Source organism: Bos javanicus, chromosome 19 (assembly GCF_032452875.1).
Source record: "Bos javanicus breed banteng chromosome 19, ARS-OSU_banteng_1.0, whole genome shotgun sequence".
NCBI classification, from domain to species: Eukaryota; Metazoa; Chordata; class Mammalia; order Artiodactyla; family Bovidae; genus Bos; species Bos javanicus.
Genome location: NC_083886.1, coordinates 2125622 through 2142656, shown reverse-complemented (window position 1 = coordinate 2142656; position 17035 = coordinate 2125622). Strand labels below are relative to the sequence as shown.

General features: G+C 40.9%; 1 protein-coding gene across 1 annotated transcript in view; it reads left to right on the top strand.

The window, feature by feature from the left end:
- The window catches only part of CA10 (carbonic anhydrase 10), an 843529-nt gene that overhangs the window by 457859 nt on the left and 368635 nt on the right, over positions 1-17035 (top strand). The window lies entirely within an intron of this gene.

Sequence of the window (17035 nt, the reverse complement as noted above, 5' to 3'; positions counted from 1 at the left end):
AGAGGGGTTTTAGAAGTTTGTTGTTTTTCACTGTCCATTTACCTACTTTATATAAAAAAGCTCTGTAATCCCCCGTTGGAGTTGAGCCAAGAAGGTCAGGCCCTTTGGCTCAGTTGTCCCTAATAATGCTGGTCAAATATTTCAGTGTAAATTTTTCATGCTTCTTAAATATACATACATATATATATATATATATATATTTATTTTTTTTTTTTTTTTTTAAACTGGGATAAATAAAACAGTCTCTTTTGGTGTTTATTGTTGGGGACTAGTAAGAGGTCTTTTTGGTCCATTTAACCTTAGGTAGTGTAGTAATATCAAATCTTGCTTTAATTACATAAATGTCTATTTATCCCATTCTAAATAACTGTTCAAAAATTTCTTTATTCATTTGAGATAACTCCTTTTAAAATGTACCTTGTTGGAAATTATAGCCAGATTTTCCTTTCAAGTTTTCCTATTGACATTATAATTATTCTAATGTTCTTATTAGCATCTGTAAGAGCCAGTGAGGGGAAGCAAAGACCACAGATAAAGCTTCTCAAACCAGTTTTTCCTTTGTTGTTTTAAAACTGTGTAAGTTTTCCAGTTAATTATTATAATTTTCACACCTTTAATTTGACTTTTGTTTTATATGTACCAATTAAACAGTTGTTTACAATGAGAGTGCCCAAGATTGACCAATTTGTTAGTCTCTCCAATTTTAAAAAGGATCCATCATTTGGCCACCAGTAAAATATATCTCTAGAGAAGGGCATTGCCATGCACTCCAGTCCTCTTGCCTGGAGAATCCCATGGACAGAGGGGCCTGATGGGCTACAGTCCATAGGTTTGCAAAGAGTTGGACATGACTTATCACCTTTGAAGTGACTTAGTACACAAAATGGCACCCCACTCCAGTACTCTTGCCTGGAAAATCCCACGGACAGAGGAGCCTGGTAGGCTCCAGTCCATGGTGTCGCTAAGAGTCAGGCATGACTGAGCGACTTCACTTTCACTTTTCACTTTCATGCATTGGAGAAGGAAATGGCAACCCACTCCAGTATTCTTGCCTGGAGAATCCCATGGGCAGTTGAGCCTAGTGGGCTGGCGTCTATGGGGTCCCACAGAGTTGGACACAACTGAAGCGATTTAGCAGCAGGAGCAGCAGCACACAAAATATATCTCAACAGAGATTCAAACTATTAAGATTAAAACATGAAGTGAAAGTTGCTCAGTCATATCCAACTCTTTGCAGCCTCATGGACTAAGTATTCTTATTGAAGTGGGTAGTCTTTCCCTTCTCCAGGGGATCTTTCCAACCCAGGGACTGAACCTAAGTCTCCGGCTTTGCAGGTAGACGCTTTACCAGCTGAGCCACAAGGGAATCCCTTAAGATGCAAAAGTCCTCCCCATAAGAGAGTCGCGGAGGATTTAACCTAAATTTAGGGGGTCTTACTTTCAAGGCCAAATTTTGAAAAACCTGAACAAACAAAACACACAAACATAGAATGGCCTAGGAAGATCAGATTGAAAAAAAAAAAAAAATTACATCTCAGTGACACAGAGAAATGTGTGCATTCCCCTCAGTTCAGTTCAGTTCAGTTGCTCAGTCATGTCCGACTCTTTGCGACCCCATGAATTGCAGCACACCAGGCCTCCCTGTCCGTCACCAACTCCCGGAGTTCACTCAAACTCATGTCCATTGAGTCAGTGATGCCATCCATCCACCTCATCCTCTGTCGTCCCCTTCTCCTCCTGCCCCCAGTCCCTCCCAGCATCAGGGACTTTTCCAGTGAGTCATCTCTTCGCATGAAGTGGCCAAAGTACTGGAGTTTCAGCTTTAGCATCATTCCTTCCTAAGAACACCCAGGGCTGATCTCCTTCAGAATGGACTGGTTGGATCTCCTTGCAGTCCAAGGGACTCTCAAGAGTCTTCTCCAACACCACAGTTCAAAAGCATCAATTCTTCGGTGCTCAGCCTTCTCCAGAGTCCAACTCTCACATCCATACATGACTACAGGAAAAACCATAGCCTTGACTAGACAGACCTTTGTCGGCAAAGTAATGTCTCTGCTTTTGAATATGCTATCTAGGTTGGTCATAACTTTCCTTCCAAGGAGTAAGTGTCTTTTAATTTCATGGCTGCAGTCACCATCTGCAGTGATTTTGGAGCCCCAAAAAATCAAGTCAGCCACTGTTTCCAGTTTCCCCATCTATTTCCTATGAAGTGATGGGACCAGATGCCATGATCTTTGTTTTCTGAATGTGTGCATTCCCCTAGAAGACCTTTATTTACTGTTTTACTAAGCCAGCTTTTAAGTTTAACAGCATGCACAATGAAAAAAACAAAACAAAAACAAACAAACAAACAAACAAAAAACCCTTAATTTCCAGGACAAGATTTTCTCCAATTTCCAGTCAAGCAAACACTTGTAAATTTTGCATGTACATTAACACAGCTGGAGTATTGGCAATCTGTCATTCCTTTTTCTTTTACTTTGAAATATTTATTTCCCATTTTTGATGTCAGTTTGTTGAAATAAAATTGCTAATGATTTTGTGGTGGGCCAGTGTGTGATGCTTGGCAGCTCAACTTCTCTAGTTTGGCTCCAGAGTTACTTTAGCCCCATCTTATGTTCTTTGGGTCTTCCAGGGGAGTATAAGACTTCCACGGGTGCTTGGATCATGAAATGGCCAATTCTAATGTGTGTCCCTGGTTAATCAGTCTGCTAGTTATATGAGTGGATTTCCCTACATGGACAAGCTATGCAGCATAAGATCTAGCCTCCACCACTCCCACAAAATTTTCAGTCACCTAAGAAAACTGTTGCAACCCAGGAGGAGAGAGTCCCTTCTTTGGTGCTCAGAAGCTCTCATAAGATTTCAGTTTTATTTTAAAAAACTCTCTTAAGGTAACGGATTCAAGGAAAAACAATAGGCCAGTCTTCCCTCTTAGCAACCCACCTTACTCAGCGTTGAGCTGAGCAAGACTTCTCAGTTGCTAAACTGAGACTAACCACCCAGTATCCAAACTGAGTCTTCCTAGTGCTTTTACACTGAGGGTCCCCTGCTGTCAAGGCACGAGCCAGGAAGCTGGAAGGAAATATGAGGAGCCTTAGGAACCACAAATATGCTTTATTTGCTAATGGCTGATGCAGCAGCAAGGCAGACATGCTTTATTCACAGTGGCTAATGCAGCCTCAAGGCACTGTGTACAGAACATGGGGTCGAGGGAGCCTGACCACCGCCATCTTGGCTAATTGCTATTTCTCTATATTCTACCCTTCAGGGTCTCTCTCTCTTTGCAATCTTTGTGCAGTCCATCTTCCACAATGCCCACTTGACATGTAACGCTGACCCTTGGACCCACATACCACAGCAACAAACTACTAGGGTGCAAGTTACACCTCCAATACAGAGGAAAACCCAATGCCAAGTACTGGAAACTTGACTTGCTCACAAGGGATCAGGTACTCTTTACCTAATGTACAACCTGGAACTCATGTTGCTGTCCTAGGCCCCACAAGGCTAGAAGTCACCCACTGCATGTGTGGTGTCTTTATCTTCCATGGCCCAGTCCAACCCACCATCTGTCCTTGACCAGTTGGAGCCAGTAGTGGGATGCCTCCACAGGGGCAACTGCACACCTTCAGGGCTTCTCATTAAGCACCCAAAAAACTACCTCTCAGCACTGAACCCATCCCTTCAAAGAGGGGATTTCTGTTGCTTTCACAGCACACTCACATGATTCCAAATGTTCTATAAGCCCTGGTGCACACTGTTCTAAATCTGCCAGGGAATCAGAGGTTAGGAGCACATCATCAATATAATAGAATAATTTCACTGATGTTGGATGCTTCCATTTCACAAAGTCTTCTAAAACCAGGCTGTAACATATTGTTGGGCTGTGCAAATATCCTTGGGAAAGGACCTGAAATGTCCATCGGCTTCCCTACCAAGTGAATTTAAATTCACATTGGCTCTCATCATCTATAGTTATAGAGAAAAAAGCATTAGCTAAGGCCACCACGTAGTAATAAGTGCCCAACGCTGTGGTCAACACATCCACAAATAGATCCATCAAATCAGAAATCAATGGCACGGCGGCATGCATAGGTGGCAGCACCTTATTATCTGTAGTTGACGGTCATTCACCATGATCCATCAGGTTTCTGAATAGGCTACACGGGGGAGTTAAACAGACTATGAGAAGGCCATACAATGCCCACTTTTTCAAGCACAATGGTGGCCCCTATTTCTTCATGGCCAACTGGTAGACAATACTGTCTCATAGCTGTTAACCTCCATGGTTCTGGCAGCAACTGTGGGGTATGCTTCGTGTATCCTCTCACAGCAGCCTTTACCCATCTACTCGGAGGCAAAATCCCCCCACAGAGATTTGCATCATTAGGCCTTGAAGAATGTCTATACCCAAGATATATTCCAGGTTTGGATAATGCATACACAGCATACACCTGAACAGGGAGTTGTCCAATTTCCAAAGATAAGGACACAGCCTTTACCTTAACTCTTTGGCTGCCATAGCTTTCAATTTGTGCACTAGGACTGGGAAACTGCTTTAGCTTGCTGTATATAAGACTGCAATGGCACCCCACTCCAGTACTCTTGCTTGGAAAATCCCATGGATGGAGGAGCCTGTTAGGCTGCAATCCATGGGGTCGCTAAGAGTTGGACACGACTGAGCGACTTCACTTTGACTTTTCACTTTCATGCATTGGAGAAGGAAATGGCAACCTGTGTTCTTGCCTCGAGAATCCCAGGGACGGGGGAGCCTGGTGGGCTGCCGTCTATGGGGTCGCACAGAGTTGGACACAACTGAAGTGACTTAGCATAGCATATAAGACTGCATTCAACAACAGAGTCCGCCACAGCCATTACTCTCTGTGCATTAGCCTGTGACAGAGAATTGCAAGCTCTACATGGGGACTTTGGTCCTCCTTGGGCTCTTCAGGTTGGCACATTGGCCTGAGCCCCATTCAAAGTGGAAAAGGACATGTGAAGCAACATCCATTGGGACCATGTAATCTTCTAAATAAACCACCTGTATCTCTTTCTGTGGATGCTTCCCACACTTGGTAAACTGCTGCTCTGGTCTCAGTTGCCTCCATAGCTCTAGAAGCATAGCATTGGGCTGTTGATCAGTTTTATTTCTGTCAACACCCCCTGCTGGCAAATTGGCCCACATTTGCATCACCCAGATGGGGCCTTTACCAGCTCGGGCCTCCTTCAGGGTCTTCATGCTTCTAATCCCCTTTGCCTGCCACCATCCCTCTACTTTTCTCAAGCTTGCCAACATCGAGGTCACTTTGTAGATGGGGCAGCCCACATAGAGCTTAAGAATAGCAGTTAGGACCTGAAAGAGGTAGACAGGGCGTTGTTCAAAATGGCATCTCACATGCCACATGTAAAATGCTCATTATCAGGGCCTTGAATATTTAGGTTAAACATAGCCTGTTTCATGCACAATTCTCTCTCACCTTTGGTAAACTTGGCAAAAGGTATGCCACTTACTCACACTGTCTGGGATTTCTCCCACATTTGTCCACACAGAGTGGATGGCAGTGTTAATCCATTCCATCAGGGTATGTGTTTGGTTAGGTGCCCCCTACCTGAGTCACCTAGAGTTCTGTAATCTTTGTCTCAGTGAGGTTAGTGGTTATAGATGCCAACTGTTCTATTTTATCCCCGGAACAAATAATACCATCAACCCTGTGTCCCAGGGTTGCAAAAACCAAGCTTCCAAGGGTTCCTCTTCCTGCTGCTGAAATTGCTTACCCAAATCAACCAACTCCACCTCGGAATATGGTCAATAAGTTATATACTCAGTCACACTGGAGGCTTCTTGGGAATGCCCCCCACCCCGGGCCAAAGGTTGCTAATATTTCATCTTCTGTTGCACAACAGGCCTTGCTAATAAGCAGGGACCCATGGTCTCATAATGTTCATTGTCATGATCCCTTATTACCTCATTGTCTTAGGCACTGGTTCATCAAGGCTATGCATTTCTTGCTCCAGCAAACACATATGCTCTTCTAGTACTTCCTCCCTTATCTGAAGTTTATGCACTTGCACAGAATCATGGAGGGCATTATCCATGTTAGCCTTCAGGCCAGTCAGGAAAATCCACCCCATGGTGCCAGCAGGAGTACGTGCTACTTTGTTGGGCAAACAGGAGCTTACGACCTAAAACACCTTTTCAAGGCTAACCATTGACTCCCAGTCTTCCACCAAGGCCCACGCCGAGAGGCCCGTGGCCACCAGGTACCACATGTTATGCGGTGACCACTGGGTTCCTCTATCCATTGGATCATCAGACTCCCCTACCTGATGGACATTGCTGACTATGCTGGTTGTCTTGCTGATCACTGAATATAGGGGAGACAAGGCTCAAGCAGGGAGGCTGGAAAAAAATATAGGAAGCTGTAGGAACTGCAGACATGCTTTACTCACTAATGATTGACACAGAAGGAAGGCAGGCATGCATTATTCACAGTGGCTAATACAGCCACAAGGGATTTTCAGGTGGTGTTTGTATACATACACAGAACAAAAGGGGGCACATGGCCAAGGGCTTATCTCATGATGTGCATGTGCATTGTTATAAATGATCTCAGCTGTTATATAACAATGTAAAGTCATTGTTTACAGAACATGTGACAAGAGAGCCTGACCAGGCCATCTTGGATAATTGCTATTTCTCTACACCTGCTCAAGCAAAATCATTCTAGTGCCTTCTACACTAAGTGTCCAGACACAGTGTTTAAACTGAGCAACACAGGTACCTCTTCTTGAAACCAACTTTCAAGGATAACTTCCCCACCTCCACCCCTACCAAATAAAACTCCAAGTCTATGCCCTGACCAGTAACACTGAAAAAGCTGAAGTTGAATGGTTCTATGAAGACCTACAAGACCTTTTAGAACTAACACCCAAAAAAGATGACCTTTTCATTATAGGGGACTGGAATGCAAGTAGGAAGTCAGGAAACACCTGAAATAACAGGCAAATTTGGCCTTGGAGTACAGAATGAAACAGGGCAAAGGCTAATAGAGTTTTTCCAAGAGAACACACTGGTCATAGCAAACACCCGTTTCCAACAACACAAGAGAAGACTCTACAGATGGACATCACCAGATGGCCAACACCAAAATCAGATTGATGATGTTCTTTGCCCCAAAGATGGAGAAGATCTATGCAGTAAACAAAAACAAGACTGGGAGCCGACTGTGGCTCAGATCATGAACTCCTATTTGCCAAATTCAGACTTAAATTGAAGAAAGTGGGGAAAATCACTTGACAATTCAGGTATGACCTAAATCAAAACCCTAATAATTATACAGTGGAGGTGACAAATAGGTTTAAGGAACTAGATCTGATAGAGTGCTTTGTGAACTATGGACAGAGGTTCATGACACTGTACGGAGACAGGAATGAAGACCATCCCAAAGGGGGGGGAGGGGAATGGAAAAAATGAAAATTGGCTGTCTGAGGAGGCATTACAAATAGCTGTGAAATCAAAGGAGAAAAGGAAAGATATACCCATTTGAAAGCAGAGTTCCAAATAATAGCAAGGAGAAATAAGAAAGCCTTTCTCAGCGATCAATGCAAAGAAATAGAGGAAAATAATAGAATGGGAAAGACTAGAGATCTCTTCAAGAATATTAGAAATGAGTCGCCAGTCCAGGTTCGATGCACGATACTGGATGCTTGGGGCTGGCATACTGGGACAACACAGAGGGATGGTACAGGGAGGGAGGAGGGAGGAGGGCTCAGGATGGGGAACACGTGTATGCCTGTGGCAGATTCATGTTGATATATGGCAAAACCAATACAATATTGTAAAGTTAAAAAATAAAAAGAAAATCAGAGATATCAAGGGAACATTTCATGAAAAGATTGGCTCAATAAAGGACAGAAATGGTATGGACCTAACAGAAGAAGAAGATATTAAGAAGAGGTGGCAAGAATACACAGAACTGTATAAAAAAGATCTTCATGATGCAGTTAATTATGATGGTGTGATCACTCACCTAGAGCCAGACATCCTGGAAGATGAGGTCAAGTGGGCCTTAGGAAGCATCGCTACAAACAAAGCTAGTGGAGGTGATGGAATTCCAGTTGAGCTATTTCAAATCCTAAAAGATGATGTTGTGAAAGTGCTACACTCAATATGTCAGCAAGTTTGGAAAACTCATCAGTGGCCACAGGACTGGAAAAGGTCAGTTTTCATTCCAACCCCAAAGAAAGGCAGTGCCAAAGAATGCTCAAACTACTGTACAATTGTACTCATTTCACACACTAGTAAAGTAATGCTCAAAATTCTCCAAGCCAGGCTTCAGCAATACGTGAACCGTGAGCTTCCAGATGTTCAAACTGGTTGTAGAAAAGGCAGAGGAACCCAGAGATCAAATTGCCAACATCTGCTAGATCATCAAAAAGGCAAGATTTCCAGAAAAATATCTATTTCTGTTTCATTGACTATGCCAATACCTTTGACTGTGTGCATCACCACAAACTATGGAAACTTCTTAAAGATATGGGAATACCAGACTACCTGACCTGCCTCTTGAGAAACCTATATGCAGGTCAGGAAGTAACAGTTAGAACTAGACATGGAACAACGGACTGGTTCCAAATAGGAAAAGGAGTACGTCAAGCCTGTATATTTTCACCCTCCTTATTTAACTTATATGCAGAGTACATCATGAGAAACGCTGGGCTGGAAGAAGCACAGGCTTAAATCAAGATTGCCGGGAGAAATATCAATAACCTCAGATATGCAGATGATACCACCCATATGGCAGAAAGTGAAAAGGAACTAAGGAGCCACTTGATGAAAGTGAAAGAGGAAAGTGAAAAAGTTGGCTTAAAGCTCAACATTCAGAAAACAAAGATCATGGCATCTGGTCCCATCACTTCATGGGAAATAGATGGGGAAACAGTGGAAACAGTGTCAGACTTTATTTTTGGGGGCTCCAAAATCACTGCAGATGGTGATTGCAGCCATGAAATTAAAAGATGCTTACTCCTTGAAAGGAAAGTTATGACCAACCTAGATAGCATATTCGGGAGAAGGCAATGGCTCCCCATTCCAGTACTCTTGCCTGGAAAATCCCATGGACAGAGGAGCCTGGTGGGCTGCAGTCCATGGGGTCGCTGAGGGTCTGACACGAGTGAGCGACTTCCCTTTCACTTTTCACTTTCATGCATTGGAGAAGGAAATGGCAACCCACTCTAGTGTTCTTGACTGGAGAATCCCAGGGATGGGGGAGCCTGGTGGGCTGCCATCTATGGGGTTACACAGAGTTGGGCACAACTGAAATGACTTAGCAGCAGCAGCAGCAGATAGCCTATTCAAAAGCAGAGACGTTACTTTGCCAACAAAGTCCAATCCCTCAAGGCTATGGTTTTTCCAGTGGTCACGTATGTATGTGAGAGTTGGACTGTGAAGAAAGCTGAGTGCTGAAGAATTGATTTTGAATTGTGATATTGGAGAAGACTCTTGTGAGTCCCTTGGACTGCAAGGAGATCCAACCAGTCCATCCTAAAGGAGGTCAGTCCTGGGTGTACATTGGAAGGACTGATGCTGAAGCTGAAACTCCAAAACTTTGGCCACCTCATGCGAAAAGTTGACTCATTGGAAAAGTTCCTGATGCTGGGAGGGATTGGGGGCAGGAGGAGAAGGAGACGACAGAGAATGAGATGGCTGGATGGCATCACCTACTCAATGGTCATGAGTTTGGGTAAACTCCGGGAGTTGGTGATGGACAGGGAGGCCTGGCGTGCTGCAATTCATGGGGGCGCAAAGAGTCAGACGCGACTGAGCGACTGAACTGAACTGAATTTTTCAGACTTCAAGCCCAGGAGATAGCTTCTCAAATTACCTGATAGAACTGTTCTGAGGAGGGGGTGGTCCGGTTAGGGGAGAGAAAGAAAGAGGAAAGAGTCAGGTTATACAGAAGTTTGCAGCAAGGGATTGGTAGTCTGAATATTAAAAGATTACTGTTAATTAAGGAAAACCAGATATTTCAAATTAAGGAATTTAAGTGTTTGTGTGTGTGTGTGTGTGTGTGTGTGTGTGTGTGTGTGTGTGTGTGTATTTATGGGAAGATACAAGAGTCTGGGCCTACTGAAATCATTCATTTCATATGCATCTCAGCTATCTGAAGTCAGCATTCTATCTTTTCCCTCCTGAAACTCCTCAGTGCTTGTTCTAGGGAGTGTTGGCAAGGCAGCTCAATAGCTGCCAGATAACAAACATTGTTTTTCCTGGGCATTCTCCAGGCTAAGAAATTCATATCTAAATGGTCAGCAAAGATGATGGCTGTGAAATCCTTGTTTATTGATATGGTAGAAAATACTCCATTTCACACTAGCCTTTCAGAGTCCATTCAGCATGTTTTTAAATTTTATTTATTTATTTTTTAATTGGAAGACAATTGCTTTATAATATTGTGTTGGTTTCTGCCATACAGTATACACACCTGCCCTCCCTCATGAACCTACCTCCTGCCTCCCACCCCATCCCATCTAATCTGTTGTCACAGTCCTGGGTTCAAGCTCTCTGCATCAAGCAGCAAATTCTCACTGGCTATCCATTAAGAAGGTCATAGTTCTGGAGTGCTTTTCAGATGTAGCTTTTAGTTATTGCTCCTTCAATGTGTCTTTGAATTGTCTAGTAATATGCATAAATAATCGTTATTCAACTCTTATTTTCTGTATATGTGTTCATTGTTCACATTAGACTCCTTTTATGTAAATCAAGATCCTAGATATGAAGAAACAAACAAAAAATAAATCCAGTTTAATTGGCTAATTTTCAAAGGTTTATTCTACATTGATTATAGCTGTTTTTTTCTTCCTTGAATTTTTAATTATGCTCTCCCTTTGCTATGCAAAGAGTTGCCTTGTAAAGTTGGTATTTAGAAAGTTGACCCAAATCATCTCAAAAAACCCACACACATTGTGACCTGTTTCTCAGTTTTCCAGTTCAGCAAGTTTAAAATATAACAAGGAGGGGAAAAGAGCCGTGGAGGGTGGACGTGGGGGTGGGGGTGGTGCCTTTTTCACAGGTGTAATTCTTTTCTACTGCCTTTCTAACCTTGTGCTTTGCATCTGTCCAACATTTTCTCTTGTATCCTCATTTTTCCACCTTTGCAATTTTAACCTGTGAATTTATTAAACTTAGACTAAAATCAGAAGATTAAATAGCACTGGATTTGAAAGAAAAAACACCCAGTCTTTGTAGTTTAGCAGACACCTACCTCTGACTGTTCCCACTTCCCATCTCCCACCTTCCCACCTGATAGGGAATTCACATTTTCCCTAAGCAGTAAGCCTTTGTATTTCTCACTTTTATAAAATCACTGTTTGTCCTATGCAAAATTACTCCTTTTCTCCTATCTTGGATCACTAAAATCATGTCATATTCCTCATCTACTTCAGAGTTCTGAAGATGAAGAGACTTAAGACTTAAGTCCCCTTTGCTCTTTCCAAGTCCTTTGTTCTCTATCCTAAAAGGAATGTAAGTAGTCTCCTTTTTATTCCTGCTAATTTTAAATGGCAAAACAAGAGAAAGATACAGCCGCCATTTTGTTTTCCTAAATCTCCAAGTTTAATGATATTGGTTTATATAACAACTTTGCAGGAAACTGCATAGTTACTGTTCTACTATAAAAAGTATTACTAGTGTTTATATTCTGAATACTCTCATTATTTTTTAATTAATTTATACTTTATAGAAGGATAATTGCTTTACAGAATTTTGTTGCTTTCTGTCAAAACAGCCATATGTATATATGCATCCCTTCCCTTTTGAACCTCCATCCCATCTTCCTCCCCGTCCCACTCCTCTAGGTTGACACAGAGCCCCTCTTTGAGTTTCCTGAGTCATACAGCAAATTCCAGTTTGCTATCTGTTTTACATATGGTAATGTAAGTTTCCATGTTACTCTTTCCATACATCTCACCCTCTCTTCCCCTCTCCCCATGTCCATAAGTCTATTCACTAGGTCTGTTGCCCTGAAAATAAATTATTCAGTACCATTTTTCTAGATTCTGTGTATATGCTTTAGAATATGATATTTATCTTTATCTTTCTGACTTACTCCACTCTGTATAAAAGGTTCTAGGTTCATCCACCTCATTAGAACTGACTCAGAGGTGTTCCTTTTTATGCTTGAGTAATATTCCATTGTGCATATGTACCACAACATCTTTATCCATTCATCTCTCCATAGACATCTAGGCTGCTTCCGTGTTGTAGCTATTGTAAATAATGCTGCAATGAACAATGGGGTACGTGTTTCTTTCTCAATTTTGGTTTCCTCAGGGTATATGCCTTGGAGAAGGCAAGGCAACCCACTGCAGTACTCTTGCCTGGGAAATCCCATGAACGGAGGAGCCTGGTAGGCTACAGTTCATAGGGTCGTGAAGAGTCCAACACAACTGAGTGACTTCATTTTCACTTCTCACTTTCATGTACTGGAGAAGGAAATGGCAACCCACTCCAGTATTTCTGCCTGGAGAATCCCAGGGACAGGAGCCTGATTGACTGCCATCTATGGGGTCACACAGAGTTGGACATGACTGACGTGACTTAGCGGCAGCAACAGGGTATATGCGTAGGAGTGGGATTGCTGGGTCATATAGTGGTTTTATTCCTAGGTTTTTAAGGAGTCTCTATACCGTCTTCTTTAGTGGCTGTATCAATTTACATTCCCACCAACAGTGCAATAGCATTCCCTTTTCTCCATACCCTCTCCAGAATTTATCGCTTGTAGAGTTTTTGATGATATTCATTCTGACTGGTATGAGGTGATATCTCATTGTAGTTTTGATTTGCATTTCTCTAATAATGAATAATGTTGAGCATCTTTTCACCTGTTTGTTAGCCATCTGTATGTCTTCTTTGGAGAAATGTCTGTTTAGGTCTTTTTCCTACTTTTTGATTGGGTTGTTTGTTTTTCTGGTATTGAGTTGTATGAGCTGCTTGTATATTTGGGAAATTAATCCTTTGTCAGTTTTTTCAATTGCTATTATTTTCTCCCATTCTGAGGGTTCTTTTTTCACCTTGCTTCTAGTTTCCTTTCCTATACAAAAGCTTTTAAGTTTAATCAGGTCCCACTTGTTTACTTTTGTTTTTATTTCTGTTACTGTAGGAGGTGGGTCATGGAGGATCTTGCTTTGATTTATGTCATCAAGTTCTGCCTATGTTTTCCTCTAAGAGTTTTATAGTTTCTGGTCTTAGATGTAGGTCTTTAATCCATTTTGAGTTTATCTTTGTGTATGGCGTTAGGAAGTATTCTAATTTCATTCTTTTACATGTAGATTTTCTCAGCACCATTTATTGAAGAGGCTGTTTTTGCCCCATTGTATAGTATTGCCTCCTTTGTCAAAAACAAGGTACTCATAGATACATGGGTTTATTTATAGGCTTACTATCTTGTTCCACTGGTCTATATTTCTGTTTTTATGCCAGTGTCATACTGTCTTGAGGACTGTAGCTTTGCAGTGAAAAGTAGTTGTTGAACCATGAAAGACACCAGGATTCTTGGCCTCCAGAGGAGAAGAATTCAATCCAGGGCCAGAGACGAGGCTTGATTGTGCAGGGCTTTTGTGTAATAAAGTTTTATTAAAGTATAAAAGGGATAGAGAAAGCTTCTGACACCGACATCAGAAGGGGACAGAAAGAGTGCCTTCCTGCTAGTCTTAGTCAGTCAGTTCAGTCACTCAGTCATGTCCGACTCTTTGCAACACCATGGACTGCAGCACACCGGGCCTCCCTGTCCATCACCAACTCCCAGAGTTTACTCAAAGTCATGTTCATTGAGTCAGTGATGCCATTCAACCATCTCATCCTCTGTTGTCCCTTTCTCCTCCTGCCTTCATTCTTTCCTGTCGTCAGGGCCTTTTCAAATGAGTGAGCTCTTTGCATCAGGTGGCCAAAGTATTGGAGTTTCAGCTTTTTTTTTTTTTTTTTTTAAACTTTACAATATTGTATTAGTTTTGCCAAATGTCAATTAACATCAGTCCTTCTAATGAATATTCGGAACTGATTTCATTTAGAATGGACTCGTTGGATCTCCTTGCAGTCCAAGGGACTCTCAAGAGTCTTCTCCAACACCACAGTTCAAAAGCCTCAATTCTTCAGTGCTCAGCCTTCTTCACAGTCCAACTCTCACATCCATACATGACTACTGGAAAAACCATAGCTTTGACTAGACGGACCTTTGTTGATGAAGTAATGTCTCTGCTTTTTAATATGCTGTCTAGGTTAGTCATATCTTTTCTCCCAAGCCGGATGTTATATAGCTACTAGCAGTCTTCTGATTAAAGAAAGGAAATGTCTCAAACCTCAGAGAATGACACCAGGCCCCTCACCCACAACATGCATTTTGAGAAAACATTGGCACCAGGTGAGTCATCCCTGGCCATAAAGCGATTGACATGAAACTTGAAGAAATGCAGATTTCTGTACAAATATATAGTTTCATTAACATAGATTAGGAGAACAATATATAACATACTGGTTTGTCAAGTCGGTTCTGAGCCTTTAGGCAGAACCAACCTGAAGACAGAGTCTAGGGTAAATGCATAGTACATTAACATAGCTTAAGACAAACATTTCCATAAGAAAAATGCGTTGAAAAGCTCAAGGTTTGAGAAAAGTTAAGTTCAGGTAAAACCAGGTGTCATTATGGAAACACAGAATTTTAAGAGAAGCCTCTTTTTAAATTTGTATAGAGAAGGGGAGAAAAAAATAACACTAGTTGATTTCCTCCTGCCACTTAACAGAGAGATTAAAAAAAAAAAAAATGTCTGAAACTTGCAGCCCATTTCCTCCATTTGGTCTTCCTGCCTGTTACCCTCTCAGTAGTATAACCTGAAGTTAAGATGGTTGATTCCTCCAGCTCCATTCTTCTTTCTCAAGACTGTTTTGGCTATTCAGGATCTTTCATGTTTCCACATGAGTTGTGAAATTCTTTGTTCTAGTTCTGTGAAAAATGCCATTGGTAATTTGATAGGGATTGCATTGAATCTGTAGATTGCATTTGTTAGTATGGTCATTTTCACAATATTGATTCTTCCTACCCAGGAACATGGAATCTCTCTCCATCTGTTTATGTCATCTTTGATTTCTTTCATTAGTTTCTTATAATTTTCCGTGTACAGTTCTTTTGTCTCCTTAGGTAAGTTTATTCCTAGATATTTAATTATTTTTGTTGCAATCATGAAGTGTACAGATTCCTTAATTTCTCTTTCTGATTTTTCATTGTTAGTATAGAAGTGCAAGTGTTTTCTCTGTATTGATTTTGTATCCTGTAACTTTGATAAATTCGCTGATTAGCTCTAGTAACTTTCTTTCAGTATCTTTAGGGTTTTCTTTGTAGAGTATCATGTCATCTGCAAACAGTGAGAGCTTTACTTCTTTTCCAGTCTGGATTCATTTTATTTTTCTTCTCTGATTGCTTTAGTTAGGAGTTCCAGAATTATGTTGAATAATAGTGGTGAAAGTGGTTACCCTTATCCTGTTCCTGGTCTTAGGGGGAATGCTTTCAATTTTTCACCATTGACAATAATATTTGCCATAGGCTTATCATATATGGCCTTTACTATGTTGAGGTAGGTTCCTTCTATACTCATTTTTTTAAAGAGTTTTAATCATAAATGGGTGCTGAATTTTGTCAAAGAGATTTTCATCTCTATTGAGATGATCATATGGTTTTTATCTTTCAATTTGTTGATATGGTGTATCACACTGATTGATTTGATATATTGAAGAATCCTTGCATCCCTGGAATAAACCCAATTTGATCGTGGTGTATGAGCTTTTTGATGTGTTGCTGAATTATGTTTGCTAAAATTTTGTTTAGTATTTATCATCTATGTTCATCAGTGATATTGGCCTGTAGTTTTCTTTTTTTGTGTTGTCTTTTTCTGGTTTTAGTATCAGGGTGATGGTGGCCTCATAGAATGAGTTTGAAGTGTTCCGTCCTCTGCAATTTTTTGAAAAAGTTTTAGAAGGAGACATGGGTTCAATCCCTGGGTCAGAAAGTTCCCTGGAGAAGGAAAAGGCAACCCACTCCAGTACTCCTGCCTAGAAAATCCCATGGACGGAGGAGCCTGGTGTCCATGGGGTCGCAAAGAGTCGGACACGACTGAGCAACTTCACTTTCACTTTCACTTTATTTTAACTCTTCTCTAAATGTTTGATAGAATTCTCCGGTGAAGCCATCTGGTCCTGGGCTTTTGTTGTATGGGAAATTTTTGATCACAGCTTCAATTTCAGTGCTTGTGATTGGGTTCTTCATAATTTTTATTTCTTCCTTTTTCAGTCATGGAAGATTGAACTTTTTTAAAGAATCTGTACATTTCTTCCATGCTATCTATTTTATTGCCATATAGTTTTTCATAGTAGGCTCTTATAATCCTTTGTATTTCTGCATTGTCTGTTGTTGTATCTCCTTTCTCATTTCTAATTTTGTTGATTTAACTCTTCTTTCTTTCTCTCTCTTTTTTTTTTTTGCTTTGATGAGTCTAGCTAAAGGCCTGTCAATTTTGTTTATCTTCTCAAAGAACCAGCTTGTAGTTTTATCAATCTTTACTATTATTTCTTTCATTTTGTTTTCATTTATTTCTGCTTGGATCTTTATGATTTCTTTCTTTCTACTAATTTTGGGGTTTTTCTGTTCTTCTTTTTACAGTTGTTTTAGGTGTAAAATTAGGTTGTCTATTTGATGTTTTTTCTTGTTTCTTGAGGTAGGATTGTATTGCTATAAACTTCCCTCTTAGAAGTGCTTTTAATGCACCCTACAGGTTTTGAGTTGTCATGTTTGCATTGTCATTTGTTTCTAGAAATTTTTTGATTCCCTTTTGGTTTCTTCAATTACCTGTTGGTTATTTAGAAACATGTTGTTTAATCTCCTTGTGTTTTTGTTTTTTACATTTTTTTTTCTCCTCTTGTACTTGATATCTAGTCTCATAATATTATGGTCGGAGAAGATGGTTGATATGATTTCAATTTTCTTAA